The sequence below is a fragment of the Bos taurus genome, chromosome 12 (assembly GCF_002263795.3).
Source record: "Bos taurus isolate L1 Dominette 01449 registration number 42190680 breed Hereford chromosome 12, ARS-UCD2.0, whole genome shotgun sequence".
NCBI classification, from domain to species: Eukaryota; Metazoa; Chordata; class Mammalia; order Artiodactyla; family Bovidae; genus Bos; species Bos taurus.
In genome coordinates, this window is record NC_037339.1 from 26,058,143 (window position 1) to 26,076,388 (window position 18,246).

Sequence of the window (18,246 nt, forward strand, 5' to 3'; positions counted from 1 at the left end):
TTGCATTTAAAATTGATATTAATTGTGTTCATGGTTTTTCTATTTTCTGGCATTTGCTTGCTGTGTTACTCACTAAGCCATGGTATGCTCTGCCAATCAGTATGTTTGTGACTGGGTTTGGGTTTTAGAGTCTCTGTTCTTTTCAATCTTTATCTTAGTCATTTCTAGAAACCACCTGGGCCTCTGTGCTAGATTTACCCCTTTCATATGGCCAGCCCATCATATCACAGGCCAGTACCAATCTGACTGGCTATTTCACCACAGCCCCAAACATGGAAGAAAATACCCGTTTATCTCCAACATAAAAGAGTATGTTTAAACAAGAACACACACACGTCTGTATCTTTTCCTGAAATTATTTTCCCTATTTATTTTTTTAAAACACTAGTAGAAATGTTGTCAACATTATTTTTGTCATTAAGGTCAAATTTTATGAATATTTTTAATAATTTTCAACTTTCCCAACTTTTATATATTTACTCTCTCTTTCTACGTTTCTCCCAGCAGCAGAGAAACACAAAGTACGTCCTGTTTACTACAAGCTGCTGATGGGCGAGGAGAATGCCCACACCAGGACAAGTCACATCTAGCCACGCCTGACCTGCTCACCGCAATGGTCTCTCAGTGGCTTTCTTCTCTGTACTTTCCACTCAGCCCGGAAGTTCACTAAAAAGTGGTTTTTCCAAAGACACACTGATGATTCCTTTGAGCACGTGAAGTGAAGTGAAGTGAAAGTTGCTCGGTCATGTCCAACTCTTTGCGATTCCATGGACTATACAGTCCATGGAATTCTCCAGGCCAGAATACTGGAGTGGTTAGCCTTTTCCTTTTCCAGAGGATCTTCCCAAAACAGGTCTCCTGCATTGCAGGCAGATTCTTTACTAGCTGAGCCAAAAGGGAAGCCCAAGAGTACTGGAATGGGTAGCCTATCCCTTCTCTGGCAGATCTTCCCAACCCAGGAATCAAACTGGGGTCTTCTGCACTGCAGGAGGATTCTTTACCAACTGAGCTATGAGGGAAGTCATGTGGAGGCCTGCAATTCTCTGAAATAAGACTCAATTCTTACTTCCACTTTAAGGAACCATGTCTGTTTTCTCTGTGGCTCAGCAAGTAAAGAATCCACCTGCAATGTGGGAGACCTGGGTTTGATTCCTGGGTTGGGAGTATCACTCCAGTATTCTGGGCTGGAGAATTCTACGGACTGTGCAGTCCGACTCGCAAAGAGTTGGACATGACTGAGCGACTTTAGACTGAACGACTTTCACTTTCACTTCTGTTCTATTTCCTCATCCCCTCTAAGTAAAGCTATTTAAAGTTTATACAGAGGGCTAACAAACACATGAAAAGATGCTCAACATCACTCATTATCAGAGAAATGCAAGTCAAAACCACTATGAGGTACCATTTCACACCAGTCAGAATGGCTGCGATCCAAAAGTCTACAAATAATAAATGCTGGAGAGGGTGTGGAGAAAAGGGAACCCTCTTACACTGTTGGTGGGAATGCAAACTAGTACAGCCACTATGGAGAACAGTGTGGAGATCCCTTAAAAAACTGGAAAGAGAACTGCCATATGACCCAGCAATTCCACTGCTGGGCATACACACTGAGAAAACCAGAATCGAAAGAGATACATGTACCCCAATGTTCATCGCAGCACTGTTTATAATAGCCAGGACATGGAAGCAACCTAGATGTCCATCAGCAGATGAATGGATAAGAAAGCGGTGGTACATATACACAATGGAGTATTACTCAGCCATTAAAAAGAAAACATTTGAATCAGTTCTAATGAGGTGGATGAAACTGGAGCCTATTATACGGAGTGAAGTAAGCCAGAAAGAAAAACACCAATACAGTATACTAACGCATATATATGGAATTTAGAAAGATGGTAACAATAACCCTGTGTACGAGACAGCAAAAGAGACACTGATGTATAGAACAGTCTTATGGACTCTATGGGAGAGGGAGAGGGTGGGGAGATTAGGGAGAATGGCATTGAAACATGTAAAATATCATGTATGAAACGAGATGCCAGTCCAGGTTCGATGCACGATACTGGATGCTTGGGGCTAGTGCACTGGGACGACCCAGAGGGATGGTATGGGGAGGGAGGAGGGAGGAGGGTTCAGGATGGGGAACACATGTATACCTGTGGCGGATTCATTTTGATAATTGGCAAAACTAATACAATTATGTAAAGTTTAAAAATAAAATAAAATTAAAAAAAAAAGTTTATACACTGATTAGACATAGCTTGCTTTTGACTGACATTATTTTAATTTCTGACTTTAGACAATATATCACAGTTTCTTTGATTCCCAATTGTGACAGATCTTAAAAATTCTACCAGTCATCTAAACTCTCTCTCATTTTAATGCCACCTAATCCACCTAACGCGGGCAGTCTTCCTGGTGGGCAGTTTTGATCAATGCTTACTTATTGCTTCTATAAGCTATGTCTAAACTTCTCTTCTACTAATGCTCTTAGAAATTCAAATCTCTCTTAATCTGTAAGGTACTGCTACGTACAATCGCTTATAAGGAGGTGAACATCCTGCCGGCATTAATGTGTTTAAGGACATAGGACAAAGCAGCTACATTATGCATCAGTATCTGCTGGTCCCCAGATTATAGAAAGGCAGATGACACAAGAGAATCATGTGCTAAGGTACATTGTTCAAACCAGACCAATTACTCGTTTCTAGTACAAGTTCAACTGAAATACAGCTCACAAAAGTCAAACTAGGGGCTAAACCAAAGTTTCCTTTGTTGCCAAAGTTAAGTATTTTCATTTTCAATTTACTTTAACTTATGAATTTTCAGTTCATATTAAAAACTAAGATGTATTATTAGAGTGTATATTATTAATAACTATATAACTTTTGAAAATGTAAGCCTATTACAAAATTGAGATAAACAGAGAGTGAATGAGAAAGGAAGAATGCCTTACTTCCAGGCTTATGAAAGAGTGATAATAACAATTCAGTTATTTTCTCCATTAATTCATTCATTATACATATCATTGACCATTTTTATATGTAGTAATGTCTTCTGAAATATATAATTTACCTCCCCAAAGATATTATGCTACATAAAAATAACAACAAAATTATTCACTCCAATATCCTCTTAGTACTTTTTTTCTCCTTTAATGTTTCTTGTACTTCTGACTCTAAATAAGGGCTAACCCATGTGATGCTTAAATATGTGTTAAAGAAAATAGAATGACATGATTTGCTTTGAATATTAAGATTAAAAAGGACAGTACAAAAAAGGGAATATGCAACAGCATTTTCATCATCCCTAATAAAACCTGTGGTCCTTGACCTCTTTTTAAGAAAGCTTTGAGTTAATGGGATAAAGAAGTCAGCATGAAGAGAGTCTACAGGCTTCTGGTATCATGACCACTATAGAAAAACCCTGTTATCATGTCACCAGAGTTTTAGTACTAAATGATAAATATCCTGGCCAGTACACTCATAAGATGTTTCCCGTCACATTCATCACCCAGAGGTACTATATTGCCTGTTTCCTTTTCTCTAGTGCCCTGTGACCTCGTTTTAACATTCAGTATCATATGACATGAATGCCTATTATATCTGTCATGGCTAAAGAATAATTGCTTTCCCCCTCCCACTTCTCATCAATTTGATTTTACAACTGAGCATTATATATGGCATTATATATAATTAGACATAGAAGAATACAATTAAAAAAGACAAGAAACAAACTATTCTTATGAATATAAAGTCACACCACTGTAATAATTAGTCAAATAAACTAGTTTGGAAGGGGTGGAAAATTTCATTAAGGATCAAGACGATTACATTTTTTCTTCTCATGAACTCGAGTTCTGATGTTGTATCACCGCAGGCAGGTCATGACCTCTCAAGACTTATTTTCTTATCTGGTAAAATTGAGTTGCCTTCACATCCAGGTCTAATCTTTCACTGGGCATTAAAGATCTTCCTTGATTGAATCTGAACTCTCTTGGAGTCTTATCTTTAACTACTAACAGTTTTGTACTTTATTCTGGATCATTTACTGTAATGAAACAAGCCTGGCTTTTTCAATTCTGTGCTATTTCTTGGGACTGCAAAGATGAACATTCATCCATTTCTTTATAAAATATACAATCTAATCGATGCTTCACTTAACTGTTATTAAATATTGCTTTATGTTAACATTACAATTACCTAAGAATCGGTATGATCTCACAAACTAGATTACAGCTCCTTGGAGCTGAGACTGAGACTTACATATCTTTGTATTCCACACAGTACATAGCACAGTGGCCTGCTGTGTGTCATATCACTGCATAGTTGTTTAACATTTATTAATTTGGATGGAAGAATGTATATATTCTCCCAAATGACATATTAATTTAACTACCAGTTAGCTAACAAAACACCAATCCATGTCCTAGCACACTGCCAGGCACTTAAACTCTTGAGAAGTTGCTAGTCTGAAAAAGCCATTAACCAGCTTAACAATCAACCTTTGGTATATAAGCTTAACATTATAACACCAATCAACTGAATCACTACATTAATAGAAGAAAAAGAAGAAAAATCATATGGGCACTATAATAAATCAGGAAAAAACACTGACAAAATTATTTACCTATTAGGATAAAAAGTTTTTAACAAACCAGTATGGAAAGGGAAGGGAAGGGAAAAGAAGTTCCTTTTACTTGATAAAGAATATCTACAAAAAGCAAACAATGCACCCTATGGCAAATATTATGATTATGGCAAAATATTTAAAGCCTTTCCCTTGCCATTAAGAACAAAGACAAGTATGTCCACTATCACACTTCAATTCATTCAACACGTACTGGATTTCCTAGGCACTGTAATAAAGTAAAACAAACTAAAAGGTATGAATTTGGGAAAATGCAGACCAAGACTATAATTCAGTACATTTTACTTCTACCTGAATGTTCAAAATGAAACAGACAGAAAATACCAACTGTTGGAGAGAATGCAGAGCAACTGAAAACTCTGGCAAACTGTTAAGCAGTAAAGCTAAACATAAGACTATACTTGCTGTTGTTTAGTCTCTAAGTCATATCCAACTCTTCTGCGGCCCCATGGACTGTAGCCCATCAGGTTTCTCTGCCCATGGGATTTCCCAAGCAAGAATACTGAAGTAGGTTGCCATTTCCTATTCTACGGGATCTTCCAGACCCAGGGATTGAACCTGTGATTCATGCTTTGCAGGCAGATTCTTTACCACTGAGTCACTGGGGAAGCCAAGCTGGTATTATCATGTGGCAATTCCAATTCAAGGTACATGCCTACCAGAAATATATTTATTTCTTTATCAACAAATAATGGAATTGAAACAAACATATGAAAATGTTCATAGCAACACTATACATAATAGTCACCATCTGTGTAATCATAAATAAGTTCAGGTATATTCACAAATGGACAGACTACTATGCAGCAATGAGAATAACCAATTATACACGCAAATGTATCTATTGTTTTTCAAGTTATTCTCCCCTTTAGACTGTTATATAATATTAAGTATAATTCTCTGTGCTAGTTGACTCATTGGAAAAGACTCTGATGCTGGGAGGGATTGGGGGCAGGAGGAGAAGGGGACGACAGAGGATGAGATGGTTGGATGGCATCACCGACTTGATGGACATGAGTTTGGGTGAACTCCGGGAGTTGGTGACGGACAGGGAGGCCTGGTGTGCTGTGATTCATGGGGTCACAAAGAGTCGGACATGACTGAACCAAATACAGCAGGTCTTTGTTGGTTTTCCAGTTTAACTGCAGAGACCGCCTTAGTTTTTGAAAATTCATTGATATTTTTCATTACAATATGTGCACTTTTACTATATTTTAAAGTTAAAAAAATTGCTAATTATTTTAATGCCTTTTGTTTGTTTTCTTCTTTTCTGCTACAGTAATCTATGGTCCATACCATTTCTGTCCTTTATTATGCCTATCTTTGCATGAAATGTTTCCTTGGTAGCTCTAATTTTCTTGAAGAGATCTCTAGTCTTTCTCATTCTATTGTTTTCCTCTATTTCCTTGCACTGATCACCAAGGAAGGCTTTCTTATCTCTCCTGGCTATTCTTTGGAACTCTGCATTCGGATGCTTATATCTTTCTTTTTCTCTTTTTGCCTTTAGCTTCTCTTGTTTTCTCAGCTATTTGTAATGCCTCCTCAGACAACCATTTAGCCTTTTTGCATTTCTTTTACTTGGGGATGGTCTTGATCCCTGCCTCCTGTACAATGTCATGAATCTCTCTCTGTCCACAGTTCTTCAGGGACTCTATCAGATCTAATTCCTGAAATCTATTTGTCACTTACACTGTAAAATAGGAAGGGATTTGATTTAGATCATACTTGAATGGTCTAGTGGTTTTCCCTACTTTCTTCAATTTAAGTCTGAAATTTGCAATAAGGAGTTCATGATCTGAGCCACAGTCAGCTCCCAGTCTTGTGTCTGCTGACTGTATAGAGCTTCTTTTCATGCAAAGATGGACACAATAAATGACAGAAATGGTATGGTCTAGCAAAAATAGAAGACATAAAGAAGAGATGGTAAGAATACACGGAAGAACTATACAAAAAGATCTTCATGACCCAGATAACCATGATGGTGTAATCACTCACCTAGAGTGAGACATCCTGGAATGAGAAGTCAAGTGAACCTTAGGAAGCATCACTACAAACAAAGCTAGTGGAGGTGATGGAATTCCAGCTGAGCTATTTCAAATCCTAAAAGATGATGCTGTGATAGTGCTGCACTCAATATGCCAGCAAATGTGGAAAACTCAGCAGTGGCCACAGGATTGGAAAAGGTCAGTTTTCATTCCAATCCCACAGAAGGGCAATGCCAAAGAATGCTCAAACTACTGCACAATTGCACTCACTTCACACGCTAGAAAAGTAATGCTCAAAATTCTCCAAACCAGGCTTCAACAGTATGTGAACCATGAAGTTCCAGATGTTCAAGCTGGATTTAGAAAAGGCAGAGGAACCAGAGATCAAATTGCCAGCATCCACTGGATCACTGAAAAAGCATGAGAGTTCCAGAGAAACATCTACTTCTGCTTTATTGACTAAACCAAAGCCTTTGACTGTGTACATCACAACAAACTGTGGAAAATTCTTAAAGAGATGGGAATATCAGACCACCTGACCTGCCTCCTGGGAATCTGTATGCAGATCAAGAAGCAACAGTTAGAACTGGACACAGAACAACAGACTGGTTCCAAATCAGGAAAGGCGTACATCAAGGCTATTTAACTTATATGCAGAGCATGTCATGTGAAAGGCCGGGCTGGATGAAGCAAATGCTTTCCAAGCACTGGGCCAAGAAAGCAATTTAAAATCAGTCTGAGACAACTGGAAGGTTAAATATCTGGGATGGATAAGTAATCATCACTGGGCTCTGAGCTTGAGGCTTATTCACTGGAAAAGGTAAATTTTAACAAGGTTATGAAATGAGAGATGGCACCTTGCTGCTTCATGACAGTTCAGATGTAAAAGCTTGGAAGCATTTGAACTGGGGGAAATTAACCAACAAAATTATAGGGAATAGAGATTAACGCTGTAGAAGAAAAGGATATCCTGTCAAACCCTAATCCCCACAGTTTCTTCTTATTACCAGCCTCATCAGTTTAACCTAAATGGACCTTTTAGTTCTTCACTGGCAGGGGATTGGATTTTGCCATTTGTCTTCCTCCTCAATCACAGATCAGTACTTAAGAAGCTTCGCCCTCTACCTAGCAATTTACCATCTCTGCTACTGGTCCATGCTGCTCCTTAGCTGATACTCCTTTTGATCAACATCAAGAGTCCTACCACCACTGTAGATCACTTCCACAGGGGTAGGAAAATCTGTCTCTTCTCTTAATCTACATCGAATTAAAATATAACTCTCTCCCTGCCAAAAAACATCCAAAACCAAACCAAACAGCTCGACCCCAACCTGCCAACAAACAAAACATCTCACAGCAGATACTCAGTTCTTATCAGTGCTTTCCCTATTGATTAATTCTTTAAGGAAATATGAAACAAAGGGTATCTGATAGTCATAGCCTTTTCATTCCCATAGAATTTATCCTCTCACTGGGAAGCAAGGGCACCTAAACATTTACTAGGATGAAATGCTGGACAGCGGCCTCAAAACAGATCTCCAGGCTGCTCAGTTGGGAACAACACCATTAAACCTAAGCAGGCTTATCACAACTTATCTCCCTTTATTGGAGCATGTGCCCACAACTTCACAACCCTTTTTCCTAACTACTCCGCTACTCTTAATCTTCCTCTCCTTCAACAGTTTCACCATCTGGAAGGGAGGAACACCCCATTCCTTCTGTCATCAGTCTCCCCTCAAGACTTTTGCCTCCTGGAGACCATTCCTCAGTTCTTGCATAATTCTAGACAACTGGGATAATTTACAGAATGAATGAAAAGTAGGGGGAAAAAAAAGAACAGTGAACCAAAGGACATGTGTGACAGCAAAAAGACTTGTCTTTATTCTAAAATAAGAGTTGCCTTGTGCAAACTTATGTTTTATGAATAACAGTAACATTATAATTATATTGTCATTAATGTGATGGAAGTTCTAAATAAGGAAAAAATTCAGGCTTATAAAAACGTTTACAGACACTTGAAACACAGTAGGCAAATGAAATTTAACTAAATTTAAAATGAGAGGAACAACATTTTTAAAAAGTGAGGAAGGTTTCTCTGGAATGATTGCAACATTCAAATATAGCAGCCATATCAATGAACAAATGCCAGACAGCAACTTCATAATGCTTAAGGGCTCTGTGCTTTACAGCACTACCCGTAATGGAAAAGTTAATGTAGCATTGAATAAAAGTGAGCTGCTCAGCTGCTGCAGTAAAATCTCTAGATCATGGAAATAATGGGCCATTCCCGCACCCCCCCCCAAAAAAACAACAGTTTAAAAAATAAAAAGAAAATTTTTAAAAAGTAAAAACAACATCAAAGATTTATGACTTATACTACCCAGTGAATCCCTGACAAATCATATGCCAGTTAGATTTCCCCTCAAAACACTTTAAAGGTAAAAAATATTTAACAAAGAGGTGTTGTCTTTCAAATATTCAAGAATCAATAGTTTATTAAGAAACTGAAAACAGTTTTTTTTAATGGAGTGTGCTGGATGTCTCTATAATTTTGTTCAGATGACTGCAGAACTTGGAAAAGCTGTTGCTGCTATTGATGCATAACATACTGCTATTGGTCTTTTTATATAAATAGATAAATCTATATATATATATACATACATATATATAATTTGAATTTTTGGAAACTTTAGCTGTGCTGTCAACTTTGGAAAAAGTATCCCAGTTGTACCGTGTTGGGTTGGCATTGTACAGAAATTAACAGCCATATTGGTCTAGAAACGTTAAACATAATTTTTTTCCATTTGTACAGGGGTAACACACTGTATTAAATATGTAAGGTCTTATCTACATGGGTTTGATTACAGAAACTAATAGAGTATTCTCTAAATAATGAAAAAAAAAAAAGAAACTGAAAACAACAAAAATATCATTCATATTAAACTACAAATTAAAAAATTAGGAAACATGCCTAACATTTTCCCTAAACATTAGGCCTAAATATGTTAACTTTAGTAATTTTTAAAAAGCTGCCTCAAAATTTTAAAACCAAAGGCTGAATTTCTGACTTTACAGCATAGTTGGTGATATTTTTCTCTTAGAAAAACTTTATTAATGAACAATACTCTCCAAAGGTTTATTTAGGAAAGTTATTTCTACTAAATATTCTAGATGTATAAAACTATGCATACTGTCATGTATTTCTATATATTTGTAAAAATGCTTACTCCTTGGAAGGAAAGTTATGACCAACCTAGATAGCATATTCAAAAGCAGAGACATTACTTTGCCAACAAAGGTCCATCTAGTCAAGGCTATGGTTTTTCCAGCGGTCATGTATGGATGTGAGAGTTGGACTGTGAAGAAAGCTGAGCACTGGAGAATTGATGCTTTTGAACTGTGGTGTTGGAGAAGACTCTTGAGAGTCCCTTGGGCTGCAAGGAGATCCAACCAGTCCATTCTAAAGCACATCAGTCCTGGGTGTTCTTTGGAAGGAATGATGCTAAAGCTGAAACTCCAGTACTTTGGCCACCTCATGCGAAGAGCTGACTCATTGGAAAAGACTCTGATGCTGGGAGGGATTGGGGGCAGGAGGAGAAGGGGACGACAGAGGATGAGATGGCTGGATGGCATCACTGACTCGATGGCTGTGAGTCTGAGTGAACTCTGGGAGTTGGTGATAGACAGGGAGGCCTGGCGTGCTGCAATTCATGGGGTCGAAAAGAGTCGGACACGACTGAGCGACTGAACTGAATGCCAATTACTAAATGCTTTCATTTAGATGACAGTGAGAAGTATAAAAGAAAACCATAAGGTAAGTAATTAGAAATCAGACTGGTAAAGATATGTTTGCTGCTGCTGCTGCTAAGTCGCTTCAGTTGTGTCCGACTCTGTGCGACCCCATTGATGGCAGCCCACCAGGCTCCCCCGTCCCTGGGATTCTCCAGGCAAGAACACTGGAGTGGGTTGCCATTTCCTTCTCCAATGCATGAAAGTGAAATGTGAAAGTGAAGTCGCTCAGTCGTGTCCGACTCTTAGCGACCCCATGGACTGCAGCTCACCAGGCTTCCCTGTCCCTGGGATTCTCCAGGAAAGAACACTGGAGTGGGTTGCCATTTCCTTCTCCAATGCATGAAAGTGAAAAGTGAAAGTGAAGTCACTCAGTTGTGTCTGACTCCTAGCAACCCCATGGACTGCAGCCCACCAGGCTCCTCTGTTCATGGGATTTTCCAGGCAAGAGTACTGGAGTGGGGTCCCATTGCCTTCTCCAAAGATATGTTTAAGTGTCTGTTAATATTGTGGACTTAAAATATTAATTTCTTAATAAACACTAGATAAAATGTTGCAGGATAGTGTAGAATAGGAATAGTGTGCGAGTGCTCAGTCATGTCCAACTCTTTGCAACTCCATGGACTGTAGCCTGCCATGCTCCTCTGTCCATGGAATTCTCCAGGCAATAATACTGGAGTGGTTTGTCATTTCCTACTCCAGGGGTCCTTCCAGACCCAGGGATCAAATCCATGTCTCTTGTGTCTCCTGTACTGGCAGGAAGATGCAGTAGGATATTGTTTTCTAATTTATCTAATTTATATTCCACAATTGTATGAAATAGTTATTATGTTGTATTTTATAAATGAAAAATATTGAAGCTTGGAGAATTTAGGAAATTTACCAAAGTTACACAAATATTCAGCTCTGGAGATAAATTTTACTCAAGTCTGAGTCCTTGAACGTAATACTATCTATATAATTATTTAATTAATACTTATAAAGCATGTAAGTATTTTAATAATAATATAACAAGTTCATGTAATGAACTTAAATTTTACATTTATCAATTTAGTTTATTTTTCTTATGCTCAAAGTTTACCAAATGATGCACTGAAAATTAGAATTCTGTTAAAGACATAAAATATTGTAGTTAATATATTCAAAATATTCTGAATTATAGTATTGCTCATTCTTTCTATATTGCAAGGTAAAAAAAGAAAGTCAGAGGTGGAGGCTGAAGTAAAGTCCTTATTTAGTACTTTATCCAAACTTAATAATTTCTGAAACATTAGCAAATAAACCTAAATAATATTATTATTCTTTATTGAGTACATTTGGTAACATTTCAGAATCCTTTGGGACCAGTTATAGGTACTTTGAACTCCTGCATTCATTCATTCTTTCATTCAATTACCTCCTCACTTACTCAGCAATATTTATTTACAGACCACCTCTTACATGTCAGGTACTCTGATACATACAAAGAACTTTGGCTCCTGAGGAACTTGGGGTTTGGGTAGTAAAGTAAAAAGATAAATATACATGTATGGCAGGGATATAAGCCAAGTAAAAATGTATTAAAGAAGCGAGGAGGAAGGAACTAAACCAAAAATGTAACACTTAAGTTCAATCTTCTCCACTTTAAGCTCTCACAGACGTCAAGTAAATAGTTGGAAATTCTAATCTGACCAGGTGGCATTTCAACAAGTCAGTCTGTGGACAACAAACACATGCTGGGATGGTCTGAGTGTTTGATTCTGGGCAGAGGCTGGAATAGCAAACCCTCCTTAACCATACTTTCTAGCCCTAGCATCTGAAACCCAAAACACACTGAACTGAGTTGATATACTACTTTTTAGGTGTAATTTAAGTATTTTTGGATTTTTTAATATTTAAGACGTTATCCTTTGGGGAAATATGGGGTAAGGAGTGAAATAATCATAAGAATTAAAATAACTAACATTTGTACTTACTGTTTTTAACCATCACAACCTACTTAAGAGCTGGCTATATCAATAATAATGTAAATTTTAAATGTGAAAAAGAGATCAGAGAGGTAATTTTAAAATATTTGGAGTACAGAATGTTTTGAAAGATGAAACAAAGAATACTAATGTAAAGGGATTTATAATATATACTTCGAATAAAAACAAATAATCTTGGGTTGCAGGACGATGGATGAAACTGTAATTTCAAAGTGAAAAGCATTATTAAAATGGCAGGGCTTCAAGTTGGACAGAATAGATATTGAAGAACCTCAAGAAACACAAAGTGACAAATGTGAGGTATTTTATTCCTCTAGGTCCTGAATTATATATACCAAAATTAGATGAGCAGAGAGTAGTCACAAAGGTGCTTTGTGGAGCATATGTTAGGTTGTATTATAAGATGACTCATTTTATAGATCAAATGAGTTACCAAAGTTGAGGGTTCATCAAAACGATCTGGGAGATGGTAAATAAGCAGTAATTAGGTTAAACCAGAAAAGAAAACTTTACTTCTGATATGGATTTAAAAGACCTATATGTGACACAGAATTACATAAAAATTAACTGATTTACCAATTTTACTTTAAAGTAAGTAGCAACTATTCCTTCAGGGAACAGTGCCCTTGAACATCAAGTTAGTGCCTCTGAACTAGCAATACTTGAAACCAATGCTCACATAACTCTGACCATGACACCATCAAATCTACTATAAGGTGAAAATTGTAATTATCACTCAATTATTATATTTGTAATGACTGCTCCTAAAGAAGTTAACAAGGTATTTTGCTACTTATCTTTTTCATATGTTAACTTACTGCTTAATAATGTACCTTAAAGTACACTAAAACACACTCAGCTTCTCAGCTGATAAATCTAAAGCTTTAAAAATGCCTGTGTGATGGTTTATATTTGGCATATTTTATTGCCTAGCCCTCAAATGTCTTTCTTCATACAAAAGTCAGCCGTACTCAATTTTAAAATTTATATTAAGATTCAAAAGGCATAAAAACCCTCTTGATGGAATATCCCATTCCCTGGCTCTGAACTGCATCTTCATCTGTAGAGTGTTTGACTGCAATTTGGTAACTATTTACTGAATAATGGTAACACCAAAGAACTCCACTTGAAAGAAAAGAGTTTCTGTCTTACTGTCTACAAAGAGACATTACAATTTGTAGCTTCTACAAAAATCATATGAATCAAGTTTTTAGGGCTTATATTAGCTTGAAAAGCTCTTAAAACAGTTTTTCTTAGGGCTCAGTTGTCTATACCTAAAAGTAAAGGAGCTGATTATATCTTTAATGATACACATCAGCCTTTTCTTCATGGAAGATTGTTTTCAACTTGATGCTAATGGCCTAAGATTCAATTAGTAAAGATACATGATTCATCTTATTTTTCTGGGGACTTGTATCATATCGGTAATTGGTCTTTCCTGACAGACTTCAGGGCTTCATTTTCTTTGTTTCCTTCCTGAATTGCTACTAAAATGCTTATGGGCTTGTTTTACAGATTTTTATATTTCTGAAGTAATATTATAAAAATATAAATACCATGCTTCCCCCACAGAAGAATTCTCCCCACAGATTTTACATTATATAGCACACATTTCAAGTTTAGAATTTATTATTACCATGCAAATTGGATTAATAGTAGCCAAAGTACCAAATCCTATTTGAACAGAGGATTAAAGGTTTTACCATGCCAAACAAAACTGACAAAAAGTTTTTTACATATGAAGTTGGTAGGAGACAAATGTAAACTAAGATCATTGCAATAAGAGTATTAATAACATTTACTTTCACAAAATGTTGAACAAACGCTGGGTTTTCTTCTGGTTGTGGAGATGGTCTCAGGTATAGACTTTTAGTTTCTTCCACTAATTATCCTAGGGCCACACTTTTTTTTTCCTTCTTGAATGACTCAATACCCTCAATTTTTGTTTTTGTTGTTTTTCAGAATGCCTCACTAGTTGTTTACAAAAAAGTGGGATAAAACAAACAGATAAACAGACATTAAGACTTTATGTTTGAGAAACCATATAATCTCAAATATTAAAAAAAGTGCATACAGAAAAAAACTAACACAAGGATGTGATACAATGAAAACACAGTATAGGACAAAGCTGTATTAAAACATCCTTGTAAAAACCAACCTTATTATATTAACATTAATAATCTTAAAATGCCAAAAAATGAAACTTTAAAAAATAGTCACAATATGTATATTATTTGCATTTATTTTCTTTTTTTCTTAATGAGTATTAGATACTGAAAATACTATCTGAAAATAGAGTACAAATTACAATAAATAATTATTTTCTAGCATTACTTATTAGAAAAAGGGAATGGTAAAATGCATCTGTAGTATCACTATCTGGGCCACATTTATTCCATCACAGAGTTAATTCCTAAAGCTGAAACAATCATTACATTTTGATGTTCATCTGTTTTATTGAACTACCACATGGGAGATTTATGGGAATGCTATCATGTCAGGGTCACAAGATTAAGTGAACAGTAATGACAGTAAATAAGCCATTTCTCTATATTCCAAAGGGTTTAACTCAGTTACTTAAAATGCCATAAACATAAATAGTCTTCTCTCTCTACATTGTATTTGTGACAGATGACTTCAAAATACAGCACTCTAGGGCAATGGCACTTTCCAACTAAACAGGCAACCCTTGTTGACAAAAGACACAAAACGACTTGTAAACACAAATATTAAAAGCAATTTCACATTTTAATCCATAAAATTTTAGTGTGCATAAAATATAGAGCAGTATCACTGTAAACTACTCATTTATAAAAGCAAAAATGATGTAGTTATAAAAAGGGTATTTGCTGAGGAAAATATTGTTCAAATTCAAATTCTTAAATGTTTGTAAGAATGTTTTCATGTCATTTCATGAGTTTCAAAAAGTCAATGAGTTTAACACATTATTTTAGGGAGTGTAGTGATATTTAAGTAAAAATATCTAAAATATCTTTAAAAAATATCAAAAAAGCACGCTTATAAAAACAGTTACCTCAAAGGCATCCAGAGAGTTTTCTCAACAGCCTAATAATGTACTATCACCAATGATTCTTACAAAATTGCCAGCTGCCAAGACAACAGATGCTACTGCCTGAAAAATATTTTCTACAGTTTGGTATATGAATATTTTAATTAGCAGCCAAATAAAGGACTGAGGTACTGTGATAAACTTAATTTGACTCTAGGCACTTATCTCAAGTGGTCAAAATTTTTTTAACTTTATGCTATTTGAAGGTCAAGGAGAAGTTTTGTTACTGTGGAGATCCAAAACATTAATTTTTATTTTAAAACTAATTATGAAAAAAAAAAAAAAACTAATTATGTCAATGCCTGAGAAAGTGTCTAATTTTTGTGAGTTTTATTATTTTATATTTGTTTATTGATTTTCTTCATTATTTTCATTTGTGTAGATTATGTCATTCTAATGTTATATGACAGAATGTGGTCCACCGGAGAGGGGAATGGCAAACCACTTCAGTATTCTTGCCTTGAGAACCCCATGAACAGTATGAAAAGGCAAAATGATAGGATACTGAAAGGGGAACCCCCCAGGTCGGTAGGCGCCCAATATGCTACTGGAGATCAGTGCAGAAACAACTCCAGAAAGAATGAAGGGATGGAGCCAAAGCAAAAACAATACCCAGTTGTGGATGTGACTGGTGATAGAAGCAAGGTCCGATGCTGTAAAGAGCAAGATTGCATAGGAACCTGGAGTGTCAGGTCCATGAATCAAGGCAAATTGGAAGTGGTCAAACAGGAGATGGCAAGAGTGAACATCGACATTCTAGGAATCAGCAAACTAAAATGGACTGGAATGGGTGAATTTAACTCAGATGACCATTATATCTACTACTGTGGGCAGAACCCCTGAGAAGAAATGGAATAGCCATCATGGTCAACAAGAGTTCCAAATGCAGTACTTGGATGCAATCTCAAGAAGGACAGAATGATCTCTGTTCATTTCCAAGGCAAACCATTCAGTATCACAGTAATCCAAGTCTATGCTCCAACCAGTAATGCTGAAGAAGCTGAAGTTGAACGGTTCTATGAACACCTACAAGACCTTTTAGAACTAACACCCAAAAAAGATGTCCTTTTCATTACAGGGGACTAGAATGCAAAAGTAGGAAGTCAAGAAAGACCTGGAGTAACAGGCAAATTTGGCCTTGGATACGGAATGAAGCAGGGCAAAGGTGAATAGAGTTTTGCCAAGAGAAGGCACTGGTCATAGCAAACACCCTCTTCCAACAACACAAGAGAAGACTCTACACGTGGACATCACCAGATGGTCAACACCGAAATCAGATTGATTATATTCTTTGCAGCCAAAGAATAGGGAAGCTCTATACAGTCATCAAAAACAAGACCGGGATGACTATGGCTGAGATCATGAACTCCTTATTGCCAAATTCAGACCTAAAATGAAGAAAGTAGGGAAAACCCACTAGACCATTCAGTTCAGTTCAGTTGCTCAGTCGTGTCCGATTCTTTGCAACCCCATGAACCGCAGCACGCCAGGCCTCCATGTCTATCACCAACTCCTGGAGTTCACCCAAACTCATGTCCATTGAGTTGGTGATGCCATCCCACCATCTCATCCTCCGTCGTCCCCTTCTCCTCCTGCCCCCAATCCCTCCCAGCATCAGAGTCTTTTCCAATGAGTCAGCTCTTCGCATGAGGTGGCCAAAGTATTGAGTTTCAGCTTTAGCATCATTCCTTCCAAAGAACACCCAGGACTGATCTGCTTTAGAATGGACTGGTTGGATCTCCTTGCAGTCCATGGGACTCTCAAGAGTCTTCTCCAACACCACAGTTCAAAAGCATCAATTCTCCAGTACTCAGCTTGAAGAAAGTAGGGAAAACCACTAGACCATTCAGGTATGACCTAAATCAAATCCCTTATGATTATACACTGGAAGTAAGAAATAGATTTAAGGGCCTAGATCTGATAGATAGAGTGCCTGATGAACTATGGATGGAGGTTTGTGACACTGTCGAGGAGACAGGGATTAAGACCATCCCCATGGAAAAGAAACTCAAAAAAGAAAAATGGCTGTCTGGGGAGGCCTTACAAATAGCTGTGAAAAGAAGAGAAGTGAAAAGCAAAGGAGAAAAGGAAAGATACAAGCATCTTAATGCAGAGTTCCAAAGAATAGCAAGAAGAGATAAGAAAGCCTTCCTCAGTGATCAATGCAAAGAAATAGAGGAAAACAACAGAATGGGAAAGACTAGAGATCTCTTCAAGAAAATTAGAGATACCAAGGGAACATTTCATGCAAAGATGGGCTCAATAAAGGACAGAAATGGTATGGATCTAACAGAAGCAGAATGTATTAAGAGGAGGTGGCAAGAATACACAGAACAATAAAAAAAAAATCTTCACAACCAAGATAATCAAGATGGTGTGATCACTCACCTAGAGCCAGACATCCTGGAATGTGATATCTAAGCAGACCTTAGAAAGCATCACTATGAACAAAGCTAGTGGAGGTGATGGAATTCCAGTTGAGCTATTTCAAATCCTGAAAGATGATGCTGTGAAAGTGCTACACTCAATATGCCAGCAAATTTGGAGAACTCAGCAGTGGCCACAGGACTGGAAAAGGTCCGTTTTCATCCCAATCCCAAAGAAAGGCAATGCCAAAGAATGCTCAAACTACCGCACAATTGCACTCATCTCACACGCTAGTAAAGTAATGCTCAGAATTCTCCAGGCCAGGCTTCAGCAATACGTGAACCGTGAACTTCCTGATGTTCAAGCTGGTTTTAGAAAACCATGGACATGGAACAACAGACTGGTTCCAAATAGGAAA

The 18,246-nt window shown here is 37.0% G+C and overlaps 1 protein-coding gene across 6 annotated transcripts in view; it reads right to left on the reverse strand.

The window, feature by feature from the left end:
• NBEA (neurobeachin) overlaps positions 1–18,246 on the reverse strand; it is a 673,061-nt gene that overhangs the window by 289,048 nt on the left and 365,767 nt on the right. The gene's annotated exons all lie outside the window — the stretch shown is intronic.